The 23,544-nt window shown below is 44.1% G+C and overlaps 1 protein-coding gene across 8 annotated transcripts in view; it reads right to left on the minus strand.

Moving 5' to 3' along the window:
- MPND (MPN domain containing) overlaps window positions 1–23,544 on the minus strand; it is a 358,148-nt gene that overhangs the window by 177,124 nt on the left and 157,480 nt on the right. The window lies entirely within an intron of this gene.

Consider the following 23,544-nt stretch of genomic DNA (forward strand, 5'->3'; position numbering starts at 1 on the left):
TACTATTTGAAAAAATTTGAGGGCTTAAAAGTAGAGCAGCAATTTTCAAAAATGTCATGAAATTGCAAAATCTGAAGGGACAGATGTTACAGAACTACAACTCCCAGCATGCCTGGGCAGTCTAGGCATGCTGAAAGTTGTAGTTTGGCAACATCTGGAGGGCTACCGTTTGGGCACCACTGTAACAGTGGTCTCCAAACTGTGACCCTCCAGATGTTGCAAAACTACAACTCCCAGCATGCCCCCTGCCCCCCGCCACCGTTGTTTCCCTACCTGAGCTGGGATCTCTGCAGTCTCCACGATGATCTTTGGTCCCCACGCCATCTTCAGGTAAGGTACCGGCCTCCATCTTCTTCCCCCCCCTCCCCCCGTTCTACCCGACATCCATGGGTGGGCAGAACGGGGGTTTCCATGGCAACCCGATCCCCGGCGTCCATGTTGGGATCGGGGCCCCAGGAGCGACGGCGGCGGCGAGGGACAGTCCTGCGAAGGAGCAGCAGCAGGAGGTGAGTTACAGCCTCCTGCTGTTGCTTAGCAACAGCTCCCAGCATGCAAAAAGGGCATGCTGGGAGCTGTAGTTATGCAACAGCAGGAGGCAGACCACCACAACTCCCAGCATTCCCTTATGGGCATGCTGGGACTTATGGTTTTGCAACAGCTGGAGGCACATTTTTTCTATGGAAAAGTGTACCTTCAGCTGCTGTATAACTACAACTCCCAGCTTGCACAAACAGCTAAAGTGCATGCTGGGAGTTGTAGTGGTGCATCTGCTGGTTGCATAACTACAACTCCCAGCATGCCCATTGGCTGTCGGTGACTGCTGAGAGTTGTAGTTTTGCAACAGCTGAAGGCACACTGGTTGTGAAACTCAGTTTTTTTTTTTTTTACCTAACTCAGTGTTTCACGACCGGTGTGCCTCCAGCTGTTGCAAACTACAACTCCCAGCAGTCACCTTACACCATGCACCGTACATGCTGGGAGTTGTAGTTTTGCAACAGCTGAAGGCACACTGGTTGTGAAACTCAGTTTTTTTTTTTTTTTACCTAACTCAGTGTTTCACGACCGGTGTGCCTCCAGCTGTTGCAAACTACAACTCCCAGCAGTCACCTTACACCATGCACCGTACATGCTGGGAGTTGTAGTTTTGCAACAGCTGGAGGCACACTGGTTTTGAAACACTGAGTAAGGTCACAAACTCAATGATACATAACCAGTGTGCCTACAGCTGTTGCAAAACTAAAACTCTCAGCTTGTACAGTCTGTCAGCGCATGCTGGGAGTTGTAGTTTTGCAACACCCGGATGTGTCCCCCCCTCAATGTGAATGTACAGGGTACACTCACATGGGCGGAGGCTTACAGTAAGTATCGGGCTGCAAGTTTGAGCTGCGGCAAATTTTCTGCAACAGCTCAAACTTGCCAGCGAGAAACTACTGTGAACCCCCGCCCGTGCGACTGTACCCTAAAAATACTACACTACACTACACTAACAAGAAATAAAATAAAAAGTAAAAAACACTACATATACACATACCCCTACACAGCCCCCCTCCCCTCCCCAATAAAAATGAAAAACGTCTCGTACGCCACGGTTTCCAAAACGGAGCCTCCAGCTGTTGCAAAACAACTACTCCCAGTATTGCCAGACAGCCACTGACTGTCCAGGCATGCTGGGAGTTTTACAACAGCTGGAGGCACCCTGTTTGGGAATCACTGGCGTAGAATTCCCCTATGTCCACCCCTATGCAAGTCCCTAATTTAGGCCTCAAATGCGCATGACGCTCTCACTTTGGAGCCCTGTCATATTTCAAGGCAACAGTTTAGGGTCACATATGGGATATCGCCGTACTCGGGAGAAATTGTGTTACAAATATTGGGGGGTATTTTCTGCTTTTACCCTTTTTAAAAATGTAAAATTTTTGGGAAAAGAAGCATTTTAGGTAAAAAAAATATATATATTTTTTTTATATATGCAATAGTCGTGAAACGCCTGTGGGGTATTAAGGTTCACTTAACCCCTTGTTACATTCCCTGAGGGCTCTAGTTTCCAAAATGGTATGCCATGTGGTTTTTTTTTTGCTGTCCTGGCACCATAGAGGCTTCCTAAATGCGGTATGCCCCCAGAGCAAAATTTGCTTTCAAAAAGCCAAATGTGACTCCTTCTCTTCTGAGACCTGTAGTGCGCCAGCAGAGCACTTTTCACCCCCATATGGGGTGTTTTCTGAATCGGGAGAAATTGAGCTTCAAATTTTCTGTTCTGGCACCATAGGGGCTTCCTAAAGGTGACATGCCCCCCAAAAACCATTTAACGCTCCTTCCCTTCTGAGCCCTCTACTGCGCCCGCCGAACAATTAACATAGACATATGAGGTATGTGCTTACTCGAAAAAAAATTGGGTTTCAAATAGAAGTAAAAATTTTCTCCTTTTTACCCCTTGCAAAAATTCAAAAATTGGGTCTTCATGAACATGCGAGTGTAAAAAATGAAGATTGTGAATTTTCTCCTTCACTTTGCTGCTATTCCTGTGAAACCCCTAAAGGGTTAAAACGCTTACTGAATGTCATTTTGAATACTTTGGGGGGTGCAGTTTTTATAATGGGGTCATTTATGGGGTATTTATAATATGAAGACCCTTCAAATCCACTTCAAACCTGAACTGGTCCCTGAAAAAAAGCGAGTTTCAAAATTTTGTGAAAAATTGGAAAATTGCTGCGGGACTTTGAAGCTCTCTGGTGTCTTCCAAAAGTAAAAACTCATCAATTTTATGATTCAAACATAAAGTAGACATATTGTATATGTGAATAAAAAAAATTATTTGGAATATGCATTTTCCTTACAAGCAGAGAGCTTCAAAGTTAGAAAAATGCTAAATTTTCAAATTTTTCATCAAATTTGGGGATATTTCACCAAGAAAGGGTGCAAGTTACCAAAAAATGTTACCACTATGTTAAAGTAGAATATGTCACGAAAAAATTATCTCGGAATCAGAATGATAACTAAAAGCATTCCAGAGTTATTAATGTTTAAAGTGACAGTGGTCAGATTTGCAAAAAATGGCCGAGTCCTTAAGGTGAAAAAGGGCTCAGTCCTTAAGGGGTTAAGAAGGACCCCACTGCTGACACAGAGACATAAAAAAGCAAGACTACATTTTGCCAAAATGAACTTGAGTAAGCCAAAATCCTTCTAGGAAAACGTCTTGTGGACAGATGAGACCAAGATAGAGCTTTTTGGTAAAGCACGTCATTCTACTGTTTACCGAAAACGGAATGAGGCCTACAAAGAAAAGAACACAGTACCTACAGTGAAATATGGTGGAGGTTTAACCCCTTAAGGACCCAGCCAATTTTCACTGTTGGACCCGGCCATTTTTTGCACATCTGACTACTGTCACTTTAAGCATTAAAGGGGTATTCCAGGCCAAAACTTTTTTTTTATATATCGACTGGATCCGGAAAGTTAAACAGATTTGTAAATTACTTTTATTAAAAAATCTTAATCCTTCCAATAGTTATTAGCTTCTGAAGTTGAGTTGTTGTTTTCTGTCTAATTGCTCTCTGATGACTCACATCCCGGGACATCATCATGAAGCAGTTAGACAGAAAACTTCAGAAGCTAATAACTATTGGAAGGATTAAGATTTTTTAACAGAAGTAATTTACAAATCTGTTTAACTTTCCGGAGCCAGATGATATATTTAAAAAAAGGTTTTGCCTGGAATACTCCTTTAATAACTCTGGGATGCTTTTACCTTTCATTCTGATTCCGAGATTTTTTTTCCGTGACATTCTACTTTATATTAGTGGTAAAATGTTGTCGATACTTGCATCTTTTTTACTTTGAAGCTCTCTGCTTATAAGGAAAATGGATATTCCAAATAAATTATATATTGATTCACATATACAATGTGTCTACTTTATATTTGCATCATAAAGTTGACATGTATTTACTTTTGGAAGACATCAGAAGGCTTCAAAGTATAGCAGCAATTTTCCACAAAATTTTTATTTTTCAGTGACCAGTTCAGGTTTGAAGTAGATTTGAAGGGCCTTCTTATTAGACATACCCCACAAATGACCCCATTATAAAAACTGCACCCCCCAAAGTATTCAAAATGACATTCAAAAGGTTTGTTAACCCTTTAGGTGTGTCATAGGAATAGCAGCAAATTGAAGGAGAAAATTCTTAAAGAGAATCTTAATTTTTTACACTGGCATGTTCTTGTAGACCCAGTTTTTAAATTTTTGCCAGTGGTAATAGGAGAAAAAGCCCCACAAAATTTGTAACCCAATTTCTCTCGAGTAAGGAAATACCTCATATATGTACGTCAAGTAATCGGCGGGCGCAGTAGACGGCTCAGAAGGGAAGGAGTGACAATGGGATTTTGGAAAGTGAATTTTGCTGAAATGGTTTTTGGGGGGCATGTCGCATTTAGGAAGCCCCTATGGTGCCAGAACAGCAGAACCACCCCCCCCCCCACATGCAATACCATTTTGGAAACTACACCCCTCAAGGCATATAATCAGGGGTACAGTGAGCCTTAACACGCCACAGGTGTTTGACGACTTTCCGTTAAAGTCGGATGTGTAAATTAAAAAAAAGTGTAGATTTTTTCCCAAATTTACAATTTTTACAAAAGGTAATGGGAGAAAATGCCCCTCAAAATTTGTAACCCCATCTCTTCTGAGTATGGAAATACCCCATGTGTGGACGTCAAGTGCACTGCGGGCGCACTACATTGCTCAGAAGAGAAGGAGTCACATTTGGCTTTTGGAAAGCAAATTTTGCTGAAATGGTTTTTGGTGGGCATTTCGCATTTAGGAAACCCCTATGGTGCCAGCACAGCAAAAAAAAAAAACAAAAAAAAAAACACATGGCATACTATTTTGGAAACTACACCCCTCAAGGAATGTAACAAGGGGTATAGTGAGCCTTAACACCTCACAGGTGTTTCACAACTTTTTGTTAAAGTTGGATGTGTAAATGAAAAAAAAAAAAATTTCACTAAAATGCTGGTTTTCTCCCAAATTTTACAAGGGGTAATAGGAGAAAATGACCCCCAAAATTTGTAACCCCATTTCTTCTGAGTATGGAAATACCCCATGTGTGGACGTCAAGTGCTCTGCTGGTGCAGTACAATGCTCAGAAGTGAAGAAGCGCCATTGAGCTTTGAAGAGTGAATTTGTTTGGAATGGAAGTCAGGGGCCATGTGCGTTTACAAAGCCCCCCGTGGTGCCAGGACAGTGGACCCCCCAGATGTGACCCCATTTTGGAAACTACACCCTTCACAGAATTTAATAAGGGGTGCAGTGAGTATTTACACCCAACTGGTGTTTGACAGATCTTTGGAACAGTGGGCTGTGCAAATGAAAAATTATATTTTTAATTTTCACGGACCAAAAATCTGCCAGACACCTGTGGGGCGTAAATGCTCACTGTACCTCTTATTACATTACATGAGGGGTGTAGTTTCCAAAATGAGGTCACATGTGGGGGGGTCCATTGTTCTGGCACTATGGGGGCTTTGTAAACACATGTGGCCTTCAATTCCTGACAAATTTTCTCTTCAAAATCCCAATGGCGCTCCTTCTCTTCTGAGCATTGTAGTTCACCCGCAGAACACTTTACATCCACATATGGGGCATGTTCTTATTCAGAAGAAATGGTGTCACAAATTTGTTTGGACTTTTTTCCTATTTTCCCTTGTGAAAATGAAAAATTTAGGGTAACACCAGCATTTTAGTGAAATTTTTTTTTCATTTTCCCATCCAACTTTAACGAAAATTTGTCAAACACCTGTGGGGTGTTAAGGCTCACTATACCCCTTGTTACGTTCCGTGAGGGGTGTAGTTTCCAAAATGTGGGTATTTATTTTTTTGTGTTCGTCAGAACCGCTATAAAATCAGCCACCCCTGTGCAAATCTCCAATTTAGGCCTCAAATGTGCATAGTGCGCTCTCACTTCTGAGCCTTGTTGTGCTCCCGCAGAGCATTTTACGCCCTCATATGGGGTATTTCCGTACTCAGGAGAAATTGCGTTACAAATTTTGGGGGTCTTTTTTTCCTTTTACCGCTTGTGAAAATAGAAAAGTATGGGGCAACACCAGCATGTTAGTGCAAAAATGTATATTTTTTTACACTAACAGGCTGGTGTAGCCCCCAACTTTTCCTTTTCATAAGGGGTAAAAGGAGAAAAAGCACCCCAAAATTTGTAGTGCTATTTCTCCCGAGTACGGAAATAACCCCATATGTGGCCCTAAACTATTTCCTTGAAATACGACAGGGCTCTGAAGTGAGAGAGCGCCATGCGCATTTGAGGACTAAATTAGGGATTGCATAGGGGTGGACATAGGGGTATTCTATGCCAGTGATTCCCAAACAGGGTGCCTCCAGCTGTTGCTAAACTCCCAGCATGCCTGGACAGTCAGTGGCTGTCCGAAAATGCTGGGAGTTGTTGTTTTGCAACAGCTGGAGGCTTCGTTTTGGAAACACTGCCGTACAATACGTTTTTCATTTTTATTGGGGGGGGGCAGTGTAAGGGGGTGTATATGTAGTGTTTTACCCTTTATTATGTGTTAGTGTAGTGTTTTTAGGGTACATTCACACTGGCAGGTTACGGTGAGTTTCCCGCTAGGAGTTTGCGCTGCGGTGAAACATTTGCCGCAGCTCAAACTTCAAGAAACTCACTGCAAACTCGCCCGTGTGAATGTACCCTGTACATTCCCATGGGAGGGGGGGGCAAACCTCCAGCTGTTTCAAAACTACAACTCCCAGCATGTACTGACAGACCGTGCATGCTGGGAGTTGTACTGTTTCAACAGCTGGAGGCACACTGGTTGGAAAACCTTCAGTTAGGTTCTGTTACCTAACTCAGTATTTTCCAACCAGTGTGCCTCCAGCTGTTGCAAAACTACAACTCCCAGCATGTACTGACAGACCAGGCATGCTGGGAGATGTAGTTATGCAACATCTGGAGAGCTACAGTTTATAGAGCACTGCACAGTGATCTTCAAACTGTGGCCCTCCAGATGTTGCAAAACTACAAATTCCAGCATGCTCAGACAGCAAACAGCTGTGTGGGCATGCTAGGAGTTGTAGTTTTGCAAGCTCTGGAGGGCCACAGTTTGGAGATCACTGTGCAGTGGTCTCAAACTGTAGCCCTCCAGCTGTTGCAAAACTACATGTCCAAGCATGCCCAAACAGCTGTTTGGGCATGCTGGGAGTTGTAGTTTAGCAACATCTGGAGGTCTACAGTTTAGAGACCACTGTATAGTGGTCTCAGACTGTAGCCCTCCAGATTTGCTAGGCAACTCACCAACTTCCGTAGGATTCAGGGAGCTGCATCGCGTTCCTCTTCTGTCGCTGATGTCCGTCCCCGATCGTCGCTCCGCTGCCACGGATGGGTAAGTGGACTTCGTCGCTGGTCCCCGTCGGTTTCCCCTGTTCTGCCCCACCTATTGTGGGTGGGCAGAATGGGGAAAGTTAACCCCCGTGCCCGATCTGCTATTGGTTGTAGCGTCTATACGACCAATAGCAGGGATAGGAGGGGTGGCTCGTGGGATCGTGGGTGTTTTGGGCAACCTCAATCCCCCTTATTTTCCGGGGTCACGTTAGACCCGTATGACCCGGAATTGTGCAAATCGCAAGTGTGAATTCACTTGCGATTTGCGCCGATCGCCGACATGGGGGGGGGGTCCCCCTGGGCATTTGCACGGGATGCCCGGTCCGATCCCCGCCCTTTTTCACCTTAAGGACTGAGCCCTTTTTCGCAATTCTGACCACCGTCACTTTAAGCGTTAATAACTCTAAAACGCTTTTACCGAATATTCTGATTCTGAGATAGTTTTTTTGTGACATATTCTACTTTATTTTGGTGGTAAATTTTCGGCGTTACTTGCATCCTTTCTTGGTGACAAATCCCAAAATTTCATGAAAATTTTGTATTTTTGTGACTTTGAAGCTCTCTGCTTGTAAGGAAAATGGATATTCACAATACATTTTATTTTTATTCACAAATACACTATGTCCACTTTATGTTGGCATCATAAAATGGACATATTTTTACTTTTTTTTTAAATTAGAGGGCTTCAAAGTAGAGCAGCAATTTTCAAAAGTTTCATTAAAATTGCAAAATCTGAAGGGGCAGATGTTACAGAACTACAACTCCCAGCATGCCTGGGTGGTCTAGGCATGCTGAGAGTTGTAGTTTGGCAACATCTGGAGGGCTACCGTTTGGGCACCACTGTAACAGTGGTCACCAAACTGTGACCCTCCAGATGTTGCAAAACTACAACTCCCAGCATGCCCAGACAGCCTTTGGCTGTCTGGGCATGCTGGGACTTGCAGTCCGGCCTTCCTAGTGGTTGCCACAGTAAAGATCACATTACTTTCACTTTCATTTCTCCCCCCCCCCCCCCACCGTCGATTCCCTACCTGAACCGTGATCTCCGCTGGATGTCTGCGATGATCGCCGGGCCCCACGCATCTGGTCCTCAGGTAAAGGCCTCCATCTTCTCCCCCCCCCCCCCCCCCGTTCTGCCCAACATCCAGGGGTGGGCAGAACAGGGGGTTTCCATGGCAACCCCCTGTCCTGCGCTGCCATTGGTCAGAACTCAGTTCTGACTAATGGCAGGGGATAGGAGGAGATTGCAGCACTGCAACCTCACTCCTATCCCTTAGGATGATCTGGGCTGTCACTGACAACTCCGATCATCCCTATTTTCCGGGTGATCGGGTCACCAGAGACCCGATCAGCCCGGAATTGGAGAAAATCGCATGTCTGAATTGACATGCGATTTTCTCCGATCGTCGACATGGGGGGGTCTCAGGACCCCCCTGGGCGATTTGCCAGGGTGCCTGCTGAATGATTTCAGCAGGCATCTCGATCCGGTCCCCAACCGGCTAGCGGCGGGGACCGGAATTCCCAGGGGCGTATCCATACGCCCTCAGTCCTTAAGGACTTTAAAACGGGGGCTGATGGATACGCCCACCGTCCTTAACAGTTAAGTACCAGGGTGTCATGACGTACGCATACGTCAAGGGTCCTTAAGGGGTTAATGATGTTTTGGGGTTGTTTTGCTGCCCCTGGCACTGGGTGCAAGGCATCATGAAATCTGAGGATTACCAACGGATTTTGGGTCGCACTGTACAACCCAGTGTCAGAAAGCTGGGTTTGCGTCAGATATCTTGGGTCTTCCACCAGGACAATGACCTCAAACATATGTCAAAAAGCACCCAGAAATGGATTGCAACAAAGTTCTGGAGAGTTCTGAAGTGGACAGCAATGAGTCCAGATCTAAATCACATTGAACACCTGTGGAGAAATCTTAAAATTGCTAATGGGAAAAGGCACCCTTCCATTAAGAGAGACCTGGAGCAGTTTGCAAAGGAAGAGTGGTCCAACATTCCGGCTGAGAGGTGTAAAAAGCTTATTGATGGTTATAGAAAGCGACTGATTTCAGTTATTTTTTTTTTAAAGGGTGTTCAACCAAATATTAAGTTAAGGGTGCCAATAATTTTGTCCAGACCATTTTTGGAGTTTGGTGTGACATTATGTCCAATTAGCTTTTTTTCCTCCCTTTTTTGGTGCAGTTCCAATACACACAAAGGGAATAAACATGTGTATAGCAAAATATCTTACCTTTTCTGTGAGATTTTTTACAAAATCTGTAAGCTTAACCCTTAAGGATCAAGCTTAAGCTGTATGCTTAAACCTTAAGGATTAGTTTCCATAAAAACGCCAGAAAAAATACCACAGCATTTCCCTGCGTTTGCATTTTTTTCTTGCGTTTTTTCTTGCGTTTTTGCCTTTGAGTGGAAATTTTATTTTTGGCCCCAAAAAAACTTGTTGGGTACCAAAAAACTAAACAAAAAGGATGCAGTAGGGATGGAACAAATTGTATTTAACAAAATTTATATTTTTTATATCAACATTTTTATTCATTTTTAAACAGGGACCAATTTATGTAGGCGGGCAGGGACCTTTAAATGTAGCCGACAATAATAAAAATGTAGAAATGGGCCATTTAATTGTAAAAATTATATATTTTTTATAATTCATTTTGTTAAACTTTTTATTAGGAATGTATTATTTTTTGTAACTTTTTTTCTTTACTTTTTACATTTAGGTAGTACTACTACTCCCAGCATGGCACTGACTGTTCCATGCTGGGAGTAGTAGTACCTGTACTAATAGATCATCCCAGTTGTCACTTCTGACACCTATTGCGATCTTCCTATATAATCTATAGAAGCGGGCGGCACGGCCGCTTCTCCATTCGCCTGCACTGTATTTTCTGTAATGTAAAGTTATCTTCACATCCCAGATTCATTTTTGCCGCAAAGAGCTGTGCTTGTCCGGATGGTTCCAGCCAATCACAACTCTCAGCAGCATATATGAATCTGTGATTTGAAGATAACTTCACATCACAGACTACAATGCCGGGCAGGTGACCAGAGAAGAGAGGCTGGCCATGTTTCCTAACTGTATCCACCATGTCTCCTATATGTATACAGAATAGTGCTATATGTATATATATATATATATATATATATATATATATATATATATGTCTTATACAGGACGATCGCAGCGGGTGTCAGGAGTGACACCCGCTTTGACCTGGACCCCGCAATCTCACTGCTGCACCCACTTGTCATCAGCCTCACGGGGCGAAGATACAAGGGCCGGAGTATCGTCACGAGGGGGCAGAGCTGTGACGTCATGATACTCTGGCCCCTGTATCGTGAGTCATCAGACACGGAGCGATCTTTGGAGTAATGACAAGTGGGTGCAGCAGGGAGATCGCTGGGGATAAGATGTCTAGGACCTGAGTACCCCTTTAAGTGCAGGTACTACTGCTCCCAACATGGAGCACACTCTGCTCCATGCTGGGAGCTGTAGTACCTGCATTAATAGACAGATCACAATAGGTGTCAGAAGTGACACCCGTTGCGATCTTGTACTACAGCTCCCAGCATGGAGCAGAGTGTGATCCATGTTGGGAGCAGTAGTACCTGCAGTTAAGGACAGATCACAGTGGGTGTGTCACTCCTGTGACCCGTTGCCAACGTCCTGTATAAGCTATAAATGCGGGCGGCACGGCCGCACTTCTCTGGTCCCCTGCCCATCATTGTATCCTTCGGTGATGTGAAGTTATCTTCACATCACAGATTTGTATATGCCACTGAGATTTGTGATTGGCTGAAACCATCAGGCCAATCACAGCTCTCAGCAAGAAATATGAATCTGTGATGTGAAGATAACTTCACATCACAGAGAATACAGTGCAGGGGAGCGGAGAAGCGGCCATGCCGCCCGCTTCTATAGTTTATATAGGGGATCGCAACAGGTTTCAGAAGTGACACCCGGGGCGATCTGTCTATTAGTACAGGTACTACTACTCCCATCATGGAACAGTCTGTTCCATGCTGGGAGTAGTAGTACTACAAAAAAAATTGAAAAAAATAAAGAAATAAAAAGTGTAAAAAGTTAACACACTTTTAAAATGCATTACTAATAAAAAGTTTAACAAAATGAATTATAAAAAATATATTATTTTTACATTTAAATGGCTTCTGTTTAAAAATTATAAAAATTGTGTTCTCAAATTTCGTAAAATAAAAATTTTTTCATCCCTACGGTCTTTTTTTTTTAATGGTACCCTTTGAAATTTTATTTAAAAAGTTATCACCATCCCTTTTTTGGACCGCTAAAGTTCAAAAAAGAATAAAAACTGCCTGCAAAAATGCCAAAGTTAAAACCCACATGACATTATTCTTGGCGTTTTTTCACTCCCATAGACTTCTATGGGAGAAAAACGCCACCATTTCAGTGAAAAAAATGCCATAGTCTCAACATGCTGATATTTTGAAAAACTGCCAATGAGCTTAAAAATGCAAAAAAACAAAAAAAAAAACAAAGTGCAAAAACGAAAATTGGCCTGGTCCTTAGGCTAAGTTTTCACATGCCAAAAAACACCAAACTGAAAAACGCAAAGTGGAAAAGGCATTTTGCGTTTTTCTATTGACTTGCAGTTAACATCTGGCCCCAACGTTTTTTATTTTAGGAGAAAATAGGGGCATGATTTGGCGTTTTTCTTTACGTTTTTGCAAAAAAACAAAAACAAATGGAAACAGCCTAAGGACCAGGCCAATTTTTGTTTTTGCACTTTCGTTTTATCCTCCTCCTTTTCTAAAAATCATAACTCTTTTAATTTTGCTCCTACATAAAAGAGTTATTTTATTTTATTTTTTTTTTTTGCATCATCAATTGTACTTTGTCATTATAATCATTTCATAACAAAATCTACAGCAAAACCAAAAAAAAACAACTTATTTGTGGGGTGAAATTGACTCCCCAGACCGCCCCCCCCCCCCCCACCCCCACTCTTTTCTAACTTTTGGGGGCTTCTGTGTTTACGCAGTGCACTTTTCGGTAAAAACGACACCTTACCTTTATTATGTTGGTCCATACGGTTACATGGATACCCAATTTATGTAGGTTTTATTTTACTACTTAAAAAAAACTACATGCACCAAAATTTGTATGTTTATAAATGTCCTTTTCTGACCCCTATTACTTTTTTATTTTTCTGCATGTGGGGCTATATGATGGCTAATATTTTGCACCAGGATCAGTAATTTTTATTAGTATTATTTTTGCTTTGATGGGACCTTTTGATCGCTTTTTATTAATGCTTTTGTGGTATATGAATTATGATATTGAGTACATTATTTTATTTAAATGGGAAAAGAGGGGAGGGGGTGATTCAAACTTTTATTAGGGAAGGGGTTAATTCACATTTATTACCTTTTTTCTTACTTTTTACACTAATTTATTTGTCCCCATAGAGGACTATTACATGCAGTCCTTGGATTGCATACACTGTTCAAAGCTATGCCATAGCATTTCACTGATCAGTGTTATCAGTGCTCTGCTCCTCCAGCCTGCCATGGCAGGCTGGGAGCATCAGATCCCTGATCGAACAGCGAGGAGGCAGGTACGGGCCGTCCTATTAGCCGTTTGGGACATTGCAGTTCCACATGATGGTCCTGATCAGCTCCGCTGAGCTGCCCGGATCGTTTATTTAACATTTCAGATGCCGCAATCAACTTTAAACTCTGTGTATAAAGGGTTAATGCTGGGCATCGGCCCCATCGGCAGTTACCGATATTAACCCTGGGTCATGGCTGCATATAGCAACCGTGACTCACCTGGTATGAAGCGTGCTCAGCTTGTGAACACGCTTCAACCCTAGTAACAGGACCAGGGCATACAGGTACCTGTACACCCTTCGTGCTTAACGGATTAAAATTGGCCCCTTCTGACCCCTATAACTTTTTTATTTTTTTTTTGTATACTTTTGGATCACTTTTTTTTCTGATATACAGTGGGGGAAAGGTACCGTATATACTCGAGTATAAGCCGAGTTTTTCAGCACGATTTTTCGTGCTGAAAACACCCCCCTCGGCTTATACTCGAGTGAACTCCCCCACCCGCAGTGGTCTTCAACCTGCGGACTTCCAGAGGTTTCAAAACTACAACTCCCAGCAAGCCAGGGCAGCCATCGGCTGTCCGGGCTTGCTGGGAGTTGTAGTTTTGAAACCTCCGGAGGTCCGCAGGTTGAAGACCACTGCGGCCTTCAACATCATCCAGCCCCCTCTCACCCCCTTTAGTTCTGAGTACTCACCTCCGCTCGGCGCTGGTCCGGTCCTGCAGGGCTGTCCGGTAAGGAGGTGGTCCGGTGAGGAGGTGGTCCGGGCTGCTATCTTCACCGGGGAGGCCTCTTCTAAGCGCTTCGGGCCCGGCCTCAGAATAGTCACGTTGCCTTGACAACGATGCAGATGCGTCGTTGTCAAGGCAACGGCTCTATTCCGGGCCGGAAGCGCGGAGAAGAGGCGCCCCCGGTGAAGATAGCAGCCCGGACCACCTCCTCACCGGACCACCTCCTTACCGGACAGCCCTGCAGGACCGGACCAGCGCCGAGCGGAGGTGAGTACTCAGAACTAAAGGGGGTGAGAGGGGGCTGGATGATGTTGAAGGCCGCAGTGGTCTTCAACCTGCGGACCTCCGGAGGTTTCAAAACTACAACTCCCAGCAAGCCCGGACAGCCGATGGCTGCCCGGGCTTGCTGGGAGTTGTAGTTTTGAAACCTCTGGAGGTCCGCATGTTGAAGGCCGCAGTGGTCTTCAACCTGCGGACCTCCGGAGGTTACAAAACTACAACTCCCAGCAAGCCCGGACAGCCGATGGCTGCCCGGGCTTGCTGGGAGTTGTAGTTTTGAAACCTCTGGAGGTCCGCAGGTTGAAGACCACTGAGGGCGAATGATGAGAAGAGGATGATGAAGGGGGGGGGGTGTGGGGATGATGAAGGGGGGTGGGGATGATGAAGGGGGGGGGGTGTGGGATGATTACAAGGGGATGATGAAGGGGGGATGTGTGGGATGATAAGGGGATGTGTGGGATGATGACAAGGGGATGATGAAGGGGGGATGTGTGGGATGATAAGGGGATGTGTGGGATGATGACAAGGGGATGATGAAGGGGGGATGTGTGGGATAAGGGGATGTGTGGGATGATGACAAGGGGATGATGAAGGGGGGATGTGTGGGATGATGACAAGGGGATGATGAAGGGGGGATGTGTGGGATGATGACAAGGGGATGATGAAGGGGGGATGTGTGGGATAAGGGGATGTGTGGGATGATGACAAGGGGATGATGAAGGGGGGGATGTGTGGGATGATGACAAGGGGATGATGAAGGGGGGATGTGTGGGATGATAAGGGGATGTGTGGGATGATGACAAGGGGATGATGAGGATGTTAATGACGGGTCTGGATGATGACAGGGGGGGATGAGGTATTTCCCACCCTAGGCTTATACTCGAGTCAATAACTTTTCCTGGGATTTTGGGTTGAAATTAGGGGTCTCGGCTTATACTCGGGTCGGCTTATACTCGAGTATATACGGTATTTAATCAGCCACCAATTGTGTAAGTTCTCCCACTTAAAAAGATGAGAGAGGCCTGTAATTTTCATCATAGGTATACCTCAACTATGAGAGACAGAATGAGAAATAAAAAATCCATAAAATCACAGTCTGATTTTTAAAGAATTTATTTGCAAATTATGGTGGAAAATAAGTATTTGGTCAATAACCAAAGTTAATCTCAATACTTTGTTATATACCCTTTGTTGGCAATGAGGTCAAACGTTTTCTGTAAGTCTTCACAAGGTTTTTATACACTGTTGCTGGCATTTTGGCCCATTCCTCCATGCAGATCTCCTCTAGAAAGTTCTACTTTGGTTTCATCTGGCCATATGACATTCTCCCAATTCTCTTCTGGATCATCCAAATGCTCTCTAGCAAACTTCAGACGGGCCCGGACATGTACTGGCTTAGCTTAAGCAGGGGGACACGTCTGGCACTGCATGATTTGAGTCCCTGGTGGCGTAGTGTGTTACTGATTGTACCCTTTATTACTTTGGTCCCAGCTCTCTGCAGGTCATTCACTAGGTTCCCCAATGTGGTTCTGGGTTCCTCACAGTTCTTGTGATCATTTGGACACCACGGGGTAATATCTTGCGTGGAGCCCCAGATCGAGGGAAATTATCAGTGGTCTTGTATGTCTTCCATCTACTAATAATTGCTTCCACAGTTGATTTCTTCACACCAAGCTGCTTGCCTATTGCAGATTTAATCTTCCCAGCCTGGTGCAGGTCTACAATTTTCTTTCTGGTTTCCTTTGACAGCTCTTTGGTCTTAGCCATAGTGGAGTTTGGAGTGTGACTGTTGAAGGTTGTGGAAAGGTGTCTTTTATGCTGATAAGTTCAAACAAGTGCCATTAACCAGTTCAGGATGCCGGGCGTATGCATACGCCCTGCATCCCGAGTCCTTAACCCCTTAAGGACCAAGGGCGTACAGGTACGCCCTTGGTCCTGCTCTCCTGATATAACGCGGGGTTACACAGTAACCCCGCGTCATATCACGGCGGGCCCGGCATCATAGTGAAGCCGGGACCCGCCTCTAATAGCGTGCAGCGCCGATCGTGGCGCCGCGCGCTATTAACCCTTTAGCCGCGCGCTCAGAGCTGAACCGTGCGGCTAAAAGTGAAAGTGAAAGTTGCCGGATAGCTCAGTCGGGCTGTTCGGGATAGCCGCGGCTAATCGCGGCATCCCGAACAGCTGACAGGACAGCGGGAGGGCCCCTGCCTGCCTCCTCGCTGTCCGATCGCCGAATGACTGCTCAGTGCCTGAGATCCAGGCATGAGCAGTCATGCGGCAGAATCGTTGATCACTGGTTTCTTATGAGAAACCAGTGATCAATGATGAAGATCAGTGTGTGCAGTGTTATAGGTCCCTATGGGAGCTATAACACTGCAAAAAAAAGTGAAAAAAAAAAGTGAATAAAGATCATTTAATTCCTCCCCTATTAAAAGTTTGAATCACCCCCCTTTTCCAATAAAAAAAACAACACAGTGTAAATAAAAATAAACATATATGGTATCACCACGTGCGGAAATGTCCGAATTATAAAAATATATCATTAATTAAACCGCTCGGTCAATGGCGTGCGTGCAAAAAAATTCCAAAGTCCAAAATAGTGCATTTTTGGTCACTTTTTATATCATTTAAAAATGAATAAAAAGCGATCAATAAGTCCTATCAATGCAAAAATGGTAACGTTAAAAACTTCAGATCACGGTGCAAAAAAATGAGCCCTCATACCGCCCCATACACGGAAAAATAAAAAAGTTATAGGGGTCAGAAGATGACAATTTTAAACGTATTAATTTTCCTGCATGTAGTTATGATTTTTTCCAGAAGTCCGACAAAATCAAACCTATACAGTGGTCTCTCAACATAAGATGGTAATTCGTTCCAAACGACCCATCGTTTGTCGAATCCATTGTATGTTGAGGGATCCGTGCAATGTAAAGTATAGGAAGCTGTACTCACCTGTCCCCGCCACTCCGCACCAGGTCCTCACCGCTCCCGCTGCTGTTCCAGGGGCTCCCGATGCTGTCCCGCTGCTCCGGTGTCTTCTTTGCGATCCTCCGGTGTCTTGCGCATCTTCTGCAGGGTCCGGGCCTCGCTTTCAGGTGACGTTATTACGCTGTTGCGCCGGCGCGGCGTGCGTAGTGACGTAATAACGACGCCGGAAAGCAAGGCCCGGACCCTGGAGAAGATGCGCAAGACACCGGAGGATCGCGAAGTGGACCCGGAGCAGCGGGGATAGGTAAGTGAACCTGCTGGGGCACATTACACTGCTATCCGACAGCAGCTTAAGCATTTTGCGCTGTCGGATAGCAGTTAATGCGATGGCCCCAACATATAAAAGCATCGTATGTCGATGCTGACATCGACATGCGATGGCCTCTGAGAGGCCATCGTATGTCAATTTTATCATATGTCGGGGCCATCGTAGGTCGGGGGGTTACTGTATAAGTAGAGTATAATTTTAATCATATGGACCTACAGAATAAAGATAAGGTGTCATTTTTACAGAAAAATGTACTACGTAGAAACGGAAGCCCCCAAAAGTTACAAAACGGCGTTTTGTTTTTCAATTTTGTCGCACAATGATTTTTTTTCCGTTTCACCGTAGATTTTTGGGCAAAACGACTGACATCATTACAAAGTAGAATTGGTGGTGCAAAAAATAAGCCATCATATGGATTTTTTGGTGCAAAATTGAATGAGTTATGATTTTTTAAAGGCAAGGAGCCAAAAATGAAAATGCAAAAACGGAAAAACCCCCGTTCCTTAATGGGTTAAGGACTGAGGGCGTATGGATACGCCCTTGGGAATTCCGGTCCCCGCCGCTAGCCGGTTGGGGACCGGATCGGGATGTCTGCTGAAATCATTCAGCAGGCACCCCGGCACATCGCCCAGGGGGGTCCTGAGATTCCCCATGTCGGCGATCGCAGAAAATCGCATGTCAATTCAGACATGCAATTTTCTGCTATTCCGGGCTGATCGGGTCTCTGGTGACCCGATCACCTGGAAAATAGCGATGATCGGAGCTGTCAGGGACAGCCCCGTTCATCTTGAGGGCTAGGAGTGAGGACGCAGTGCTGCGATCTCCTCCTATCCCCTGCCATTGGTCAGAACTGTTTGAAGAAGATGGAGGCCGGTACCTGCAGGAAAAGATGCCTGGGGACCCCGGATCTTCGCTGGAGACTGCTGGATACTGGATCAGGTAGGGAAGCGATGGTGGGGGGGGGGGGAATTGAAAGTGAAAGTAAAGGGATCTTTACTGTGGCAATCACTAGGAAGGCCAAACTGCAACTCCCAGCATGCCCATACAGCCAAAGGCTGTCTGGGCATGCTGGGAGTTGTACTTTTGCAACATCTGGAGGGTCACAGTTTGGAGACCACTGTTGGTGCCCAAATGGTAGCCCTCCAGATGTTGCCAAACTACAACTCTCAGCATGCCTGGACTGCCCAGGCATGCTGGGAGTTGTAGTTCTGTAACATCTGTCCCTTCAGATTTAGCAATTTTCATAGATTTTTTGAAAATTACTGCTCTACTTTGAAGCCCTCTAATTTTTTCAAAAAGCAAAAATATGTCCATTTTATGATGCCAACATAAAGTGGACATATTGTATTTGTGAATAAAAATAAAATTTATTGTGAATATCCATTTTCCTTACAAGTAGAGAGCTTCAAAGTTAGAAAAATGCAAAATTTGCTAAATTTTCATGAGATTTGGGGATTTTTCACCAAAAAAAGAATGCAAGTAACGCCAAAAATTTACCACCAAGATAAAGTAGAATATGTCACGAAAAAACAATCTCAGAATCAGAATATTCGGTAAAAGCGTTTTCGCGTTATTAATTCGTAAAGAGACGGTGGTCAGAATTGCGAAAAAGGGCTCAGTCCTTAAGGTGAAAAACGGCTGCGTCCTTAAGGGGTTAATACAGGTATCGAGTTGAAGTTCTTTACCTTGAAATTCTAATTGGTGGTTGTCATCCAGCAAAAAAAAAAAAAATAATAATTCCTCCTATATTTCTGTGCTGTATTCCACATCAATTCCGCGCAAATTCCACGTGAAAAAAAAATAGAAATTCCGTGGCAGAATTTTTATGCGAGAATTCATCGCCAATTCCTCAGTGTGAACATACCCTAAGACTCTAACTTTTTTCACTGACAAAGTTGTATTAGGGTTTATTTATTTTTGAGCAATGGTTTCACAATATGAGTACGACAATAGAGTTCACAATATGGTACGATTCCAATGATACCAAACTTGGATCAACGCTGCATGTCATTAGCAGTGAGTGTCTGGCTATTGATAGTAGCCGACACTCACTGCTCTGAAGCGAGCCCAGCTCCTGCCCTCACTTCAACGTCTGTCAAAGGGGTATTCCAGGATTTTTTTTATTGGACTATGCTACAGGGGCTGTAAAGTTAGTGTAGTTCATTATATAGTGTCTGTACCTGTGTTTGATGGTGGTCTCGCAATTCTTCTGTGATTTTTGGCCCAATGTTTATTTTTAACAGCTTACAAACAGCATGGCCTGAGACATTACATCACTAGTCAGTTGTTCAGAGGGAGCCTGTCTTTGCTTCAAGGGGTGGAGCGATCGCTGGGTGGGAGGGAGATCATTCTGCAGTAGGTTTGCAACAGCTGGAGGCACCCTGGTTAGAAAACACTGGTCTATTGCATTGAAGGGTGCACAGGTGTGTTTTAATGGGTGGGATGGCTGATGTGTGGGAGGGAGAAAAATGACCTCACACTTACAAATAAGATATTATGGAACTAATAGGGAACTCCAACAGGAAATGGTTGTCATGGTTGACTCAGCTCCAAGACAAACATGGATCCTTCCTAAGCATGTCCATTATTGTCTGGCAGGTAAGTACATACATTTTTCATTATCACGGACCAATGTTTCAAAAATCTGTCAGTCACCTGTGGGGTGTTAAGGCTCACTATTACCCCTTATTATGTTCCATGAGGGGTGTAGTTTCCAAAATGGGGTCACATGTGGGTATTTTTTTTTGTGTTTATGTCAGAACCACTGTAACCAGCAGCCACCCCCATTGCAAATCACCAGTTTAGGCCTCAAATGTACATGGTGTGCTCTAACTCCTGAGCCCTGTTGTGCGCCCGCAGAGCATTTTGAGCCCACATATGGGGTATTTCCGTACTTGGGAGAAATTGTGTTACACATTTTGTGGGTCTTTATTTCCTTTTACCTCTTATGAAAATGAAAAAAAGGGGTAACACCAGCATGTTAGTGTAAAAAATAAAATTTTATTGAAAGACTGAGACTCACATTATTGCATTGCACTCTTTCTTTTTACTGAATAGCAGCAAGCAAATGGTTAAAATACATAACAAAGAAAAAACTTGAAGGTGCTATCTAACATGCTATATGACCTAACTGCCAATCAGAGTAGGAGATAGGAGGTATATAAGGTGATGTTGCCATAGTTACTTCCTCTTTCTTTGCTGCTAATCCAAGGATAAGTACATGATAATGTTTCTCTCATATTTCATTATATTCCTTACTTGATTATTAAATTGTCTTATTATTTCATTATTATTATTTCATTATACCCCTTATTTTCTATACCCTGATTTTGTTTATGTAAACTCATTATTCTTTATTTCATCTTTTAATTCCTTTCATTCATTGTTTATTCTTCATCCAAATTTTTGCCCCCCCTTCTGTCTCCTTCCTTGTCATTTCATTACTGTATTCTAATTTACACCGATATATATATATATATTTTCCTTATATCGTCTATTGGTTTCATTGTCGCTACGCATCTATATTTCAGACGAGCAGTGAGTCACGTGACTCCTCCGCTCGCGCTACTAACATTACATACCTGTCACTGTAACGTCTTTTGCTTCTTTGTTGCTACGCATATGTATTCAGCCGAGCGACGGGTCATGTGACTCCTCGCGCTCCTTGTTACGCAGTAACAATTATATCTTTGCGCGCTCAGCCCTGTCAGCTCACAGCGGCATCCTTGTAATAATTCAAACTTTATTCATCTATTCATTCCACACCCAATATTAATATGTCTTCTCCAGATAAATCATCTGACAAAGACTTAGAATTTATTACTAATGACCAATTCCAACTTATGGTCAATGAATTTGTCTCACGGTCAATAGATTCTGCGGTTCAATCTGCCATTATTAACATACAAAATTCTATTGCCCAGACTATGGCTCCCGCCATGTCCAATCGTAACCCTCAGACACAAAGATTATAGCTTCCCCTCAATCAGATACTTTCTGGTCTATAGATGACAATGTCAATTATTCTAAAAGTCGTAAATGTATGACAAAAAAGAGGCACTTAAGCCCTACCGACAACGGCTCTAAAAAAAAAAAAAAAAAAAAACATGAAAAAAGAGCATTTTAGGTATTTTCAGATAACCACTCCCATGATAGTGGTAATGTGACTGGTGTCAATACGATACACCCCGGACCCTCCACCCGTGAGGAAGTAAAGAAACGGGTCAAAAAAGCCTCTAAGAGAGTCAAACCCGACTCCTTTCATGAAACCTCCTCTAGTGAATCTTCTTTTTGTGACTCTGAGGATTAGGACTTTTTGGTGATGATATTATTAAGGATATATCAAAGTATGTGGGACTTTTTTTTATCCCTCAATAAAGCCCAGACTTCGATAAAGAAAGTCTTTTCCCAAAAGGTTTTTGGGAAGGCCGGGAGAGGAAGGGGCTGCTTTCCCGGCCGGGGATCTCATATTTCAGTACCTCCAAGAGGCCCCTCACAATCCTACACTAGACCATCTATCTTCCCCGTCCCTTCCACCCAACCTCCCCCTTTCTTCCCTTACAGAGGTAGGCCTTGGAGAACCAGAGGACATCGCGGATTTGGTAGAACCCGTCCCTCTTCAGGTAAGTCCTTTTCCCCCGTCTTCTTCTCCCATACCATTAGGCGGGACACTTCCATATTTTATCCAAAATTGGAAACTATTCTCTTCAGACATGTGGGTTCTGACTACTATAATGGGTTTAAAGATAGACTTTGTCTTGCTCCATTCACAACACCATCTGCCACATCCAATACAATTCTCCCTAACAAATCAAAAATTTGTGGATACAGAAATACAAGAACTTCTGAACAAAAATGCTATCATTCCCATTCCATCACATGATCAATGTTTCCTAAGCAACATATTCATAGTGAACAAAAAAGATGGCGGTTACCTACTAGTCATAAACCTGAGACTTTTGAACGACTTTGTCGTCTATCGTCACTTCAAGAGGTATTCATCTTCTAAAAGACTTACTCTTAACCCGATAACGACCATGGACGAGTATAGACGTCCGGGTTGGCGGGCGTTCCCACACCTGGACGTCTATACTCGTCCATTATTCTCGTGGGTGCTGCCCACTGCACCCACGAGATCACGGCAGGGACTCGGCTGTATCACACAGCCGGGACCCTGCTGCACTGCCAAGACCGAAGTAAACTTCGGTCCCGGCAGTTTTAACCCTTACAGCCGCGGTTGGAAGTGACCGCGGGCTGTAAGTGTTATGACAGAGGGAGGGGGCTCCCTCTGTCTCCTCTGCAGCACCCCGCATCGCGATCGCGGGGTGCTGTGTGTGGCCGCGGCTGGCCGGGACCTGCCGCACTGCCGGGAGTGAAGTTCACTTCACTCCCGACAGTTTAACCCTTACAGCCGCGGTCAGAAGTGACCGCACGCTGTAAGGAGTTCTGACAGAGGGAGGGAGCTCCCTATGTCTCTCCTGCAGCACCCCGGAGCATCGCGGGGTGCTGCTGCATACCTGGGCAGCCGGGGGTCCTACAAAGACTGGCAGGCAGCATATAACTGCAATGCTTTGGAATACTAAGTATTCCAAAGCATTAAAAAGTGTAAAAATAAATAAATAAAATAAAATAAAAGTATAAAAAAATATATATATATTATATATATATATATATATATATATATATATATATTAAAAATACATTTATTAAATGAATCTAATAAATAAATGCATAATGTGTAGGATCGCATTGGCGGACATCCGCAGCATGTAATATGCTGCAGATGTTCACCATGTGATCCTACACATTATGCAGCAGTCACGGTAATGAGCTCCCTGCTGCGGCTGGGTAGCTTTGTGTGTCCACTTATAGCGGCGGATATCCCGCCAGCAGTCATGAGCGGACACACTGAGCTACCCAGCCGCAGCAGTGATGGATATATTCGCCATGAGCGGGTGCTTATTCCCACAACATGGCGGATATATCCATCAGGAGCCTTAACTGTCACAGACAGACGCGTTATACTGCTAGCTGACCAAGGACCAATCAGAGAGGTCCCTGGTCCAGCCAATAACTTGTAGGGGTGCGGTATATAAATGGGGTCACTTGTGGAGGTGGGGGTACTGTTCTGCCCTTAAAGCCAAATGGCGCTCCTCTCCTTCTGAGTCCTACCATGCGGCCAAGGAACCATATATGGCCAAAGCGGGGGTATTTCCGAACATGGTACAAGCAGCTAAATAAAATATAGGGTGCATTTCTTTCAATATCAGAAGTGATGTACAAAAAAT

This window comes from Hyla sarda, chromosome 1 (assembly GCF_029499605.1).
Source record: "Hyla sarda isolate aHylSar1 chromosome 1, aHylSar1.hap1, whole genome shotgun sequence".
Lineage (NCBI taxonomy): Eukaryota > Metazoa > Chordata > Amphibia > Anura > Hylidae > Hyla > Hyla sarda.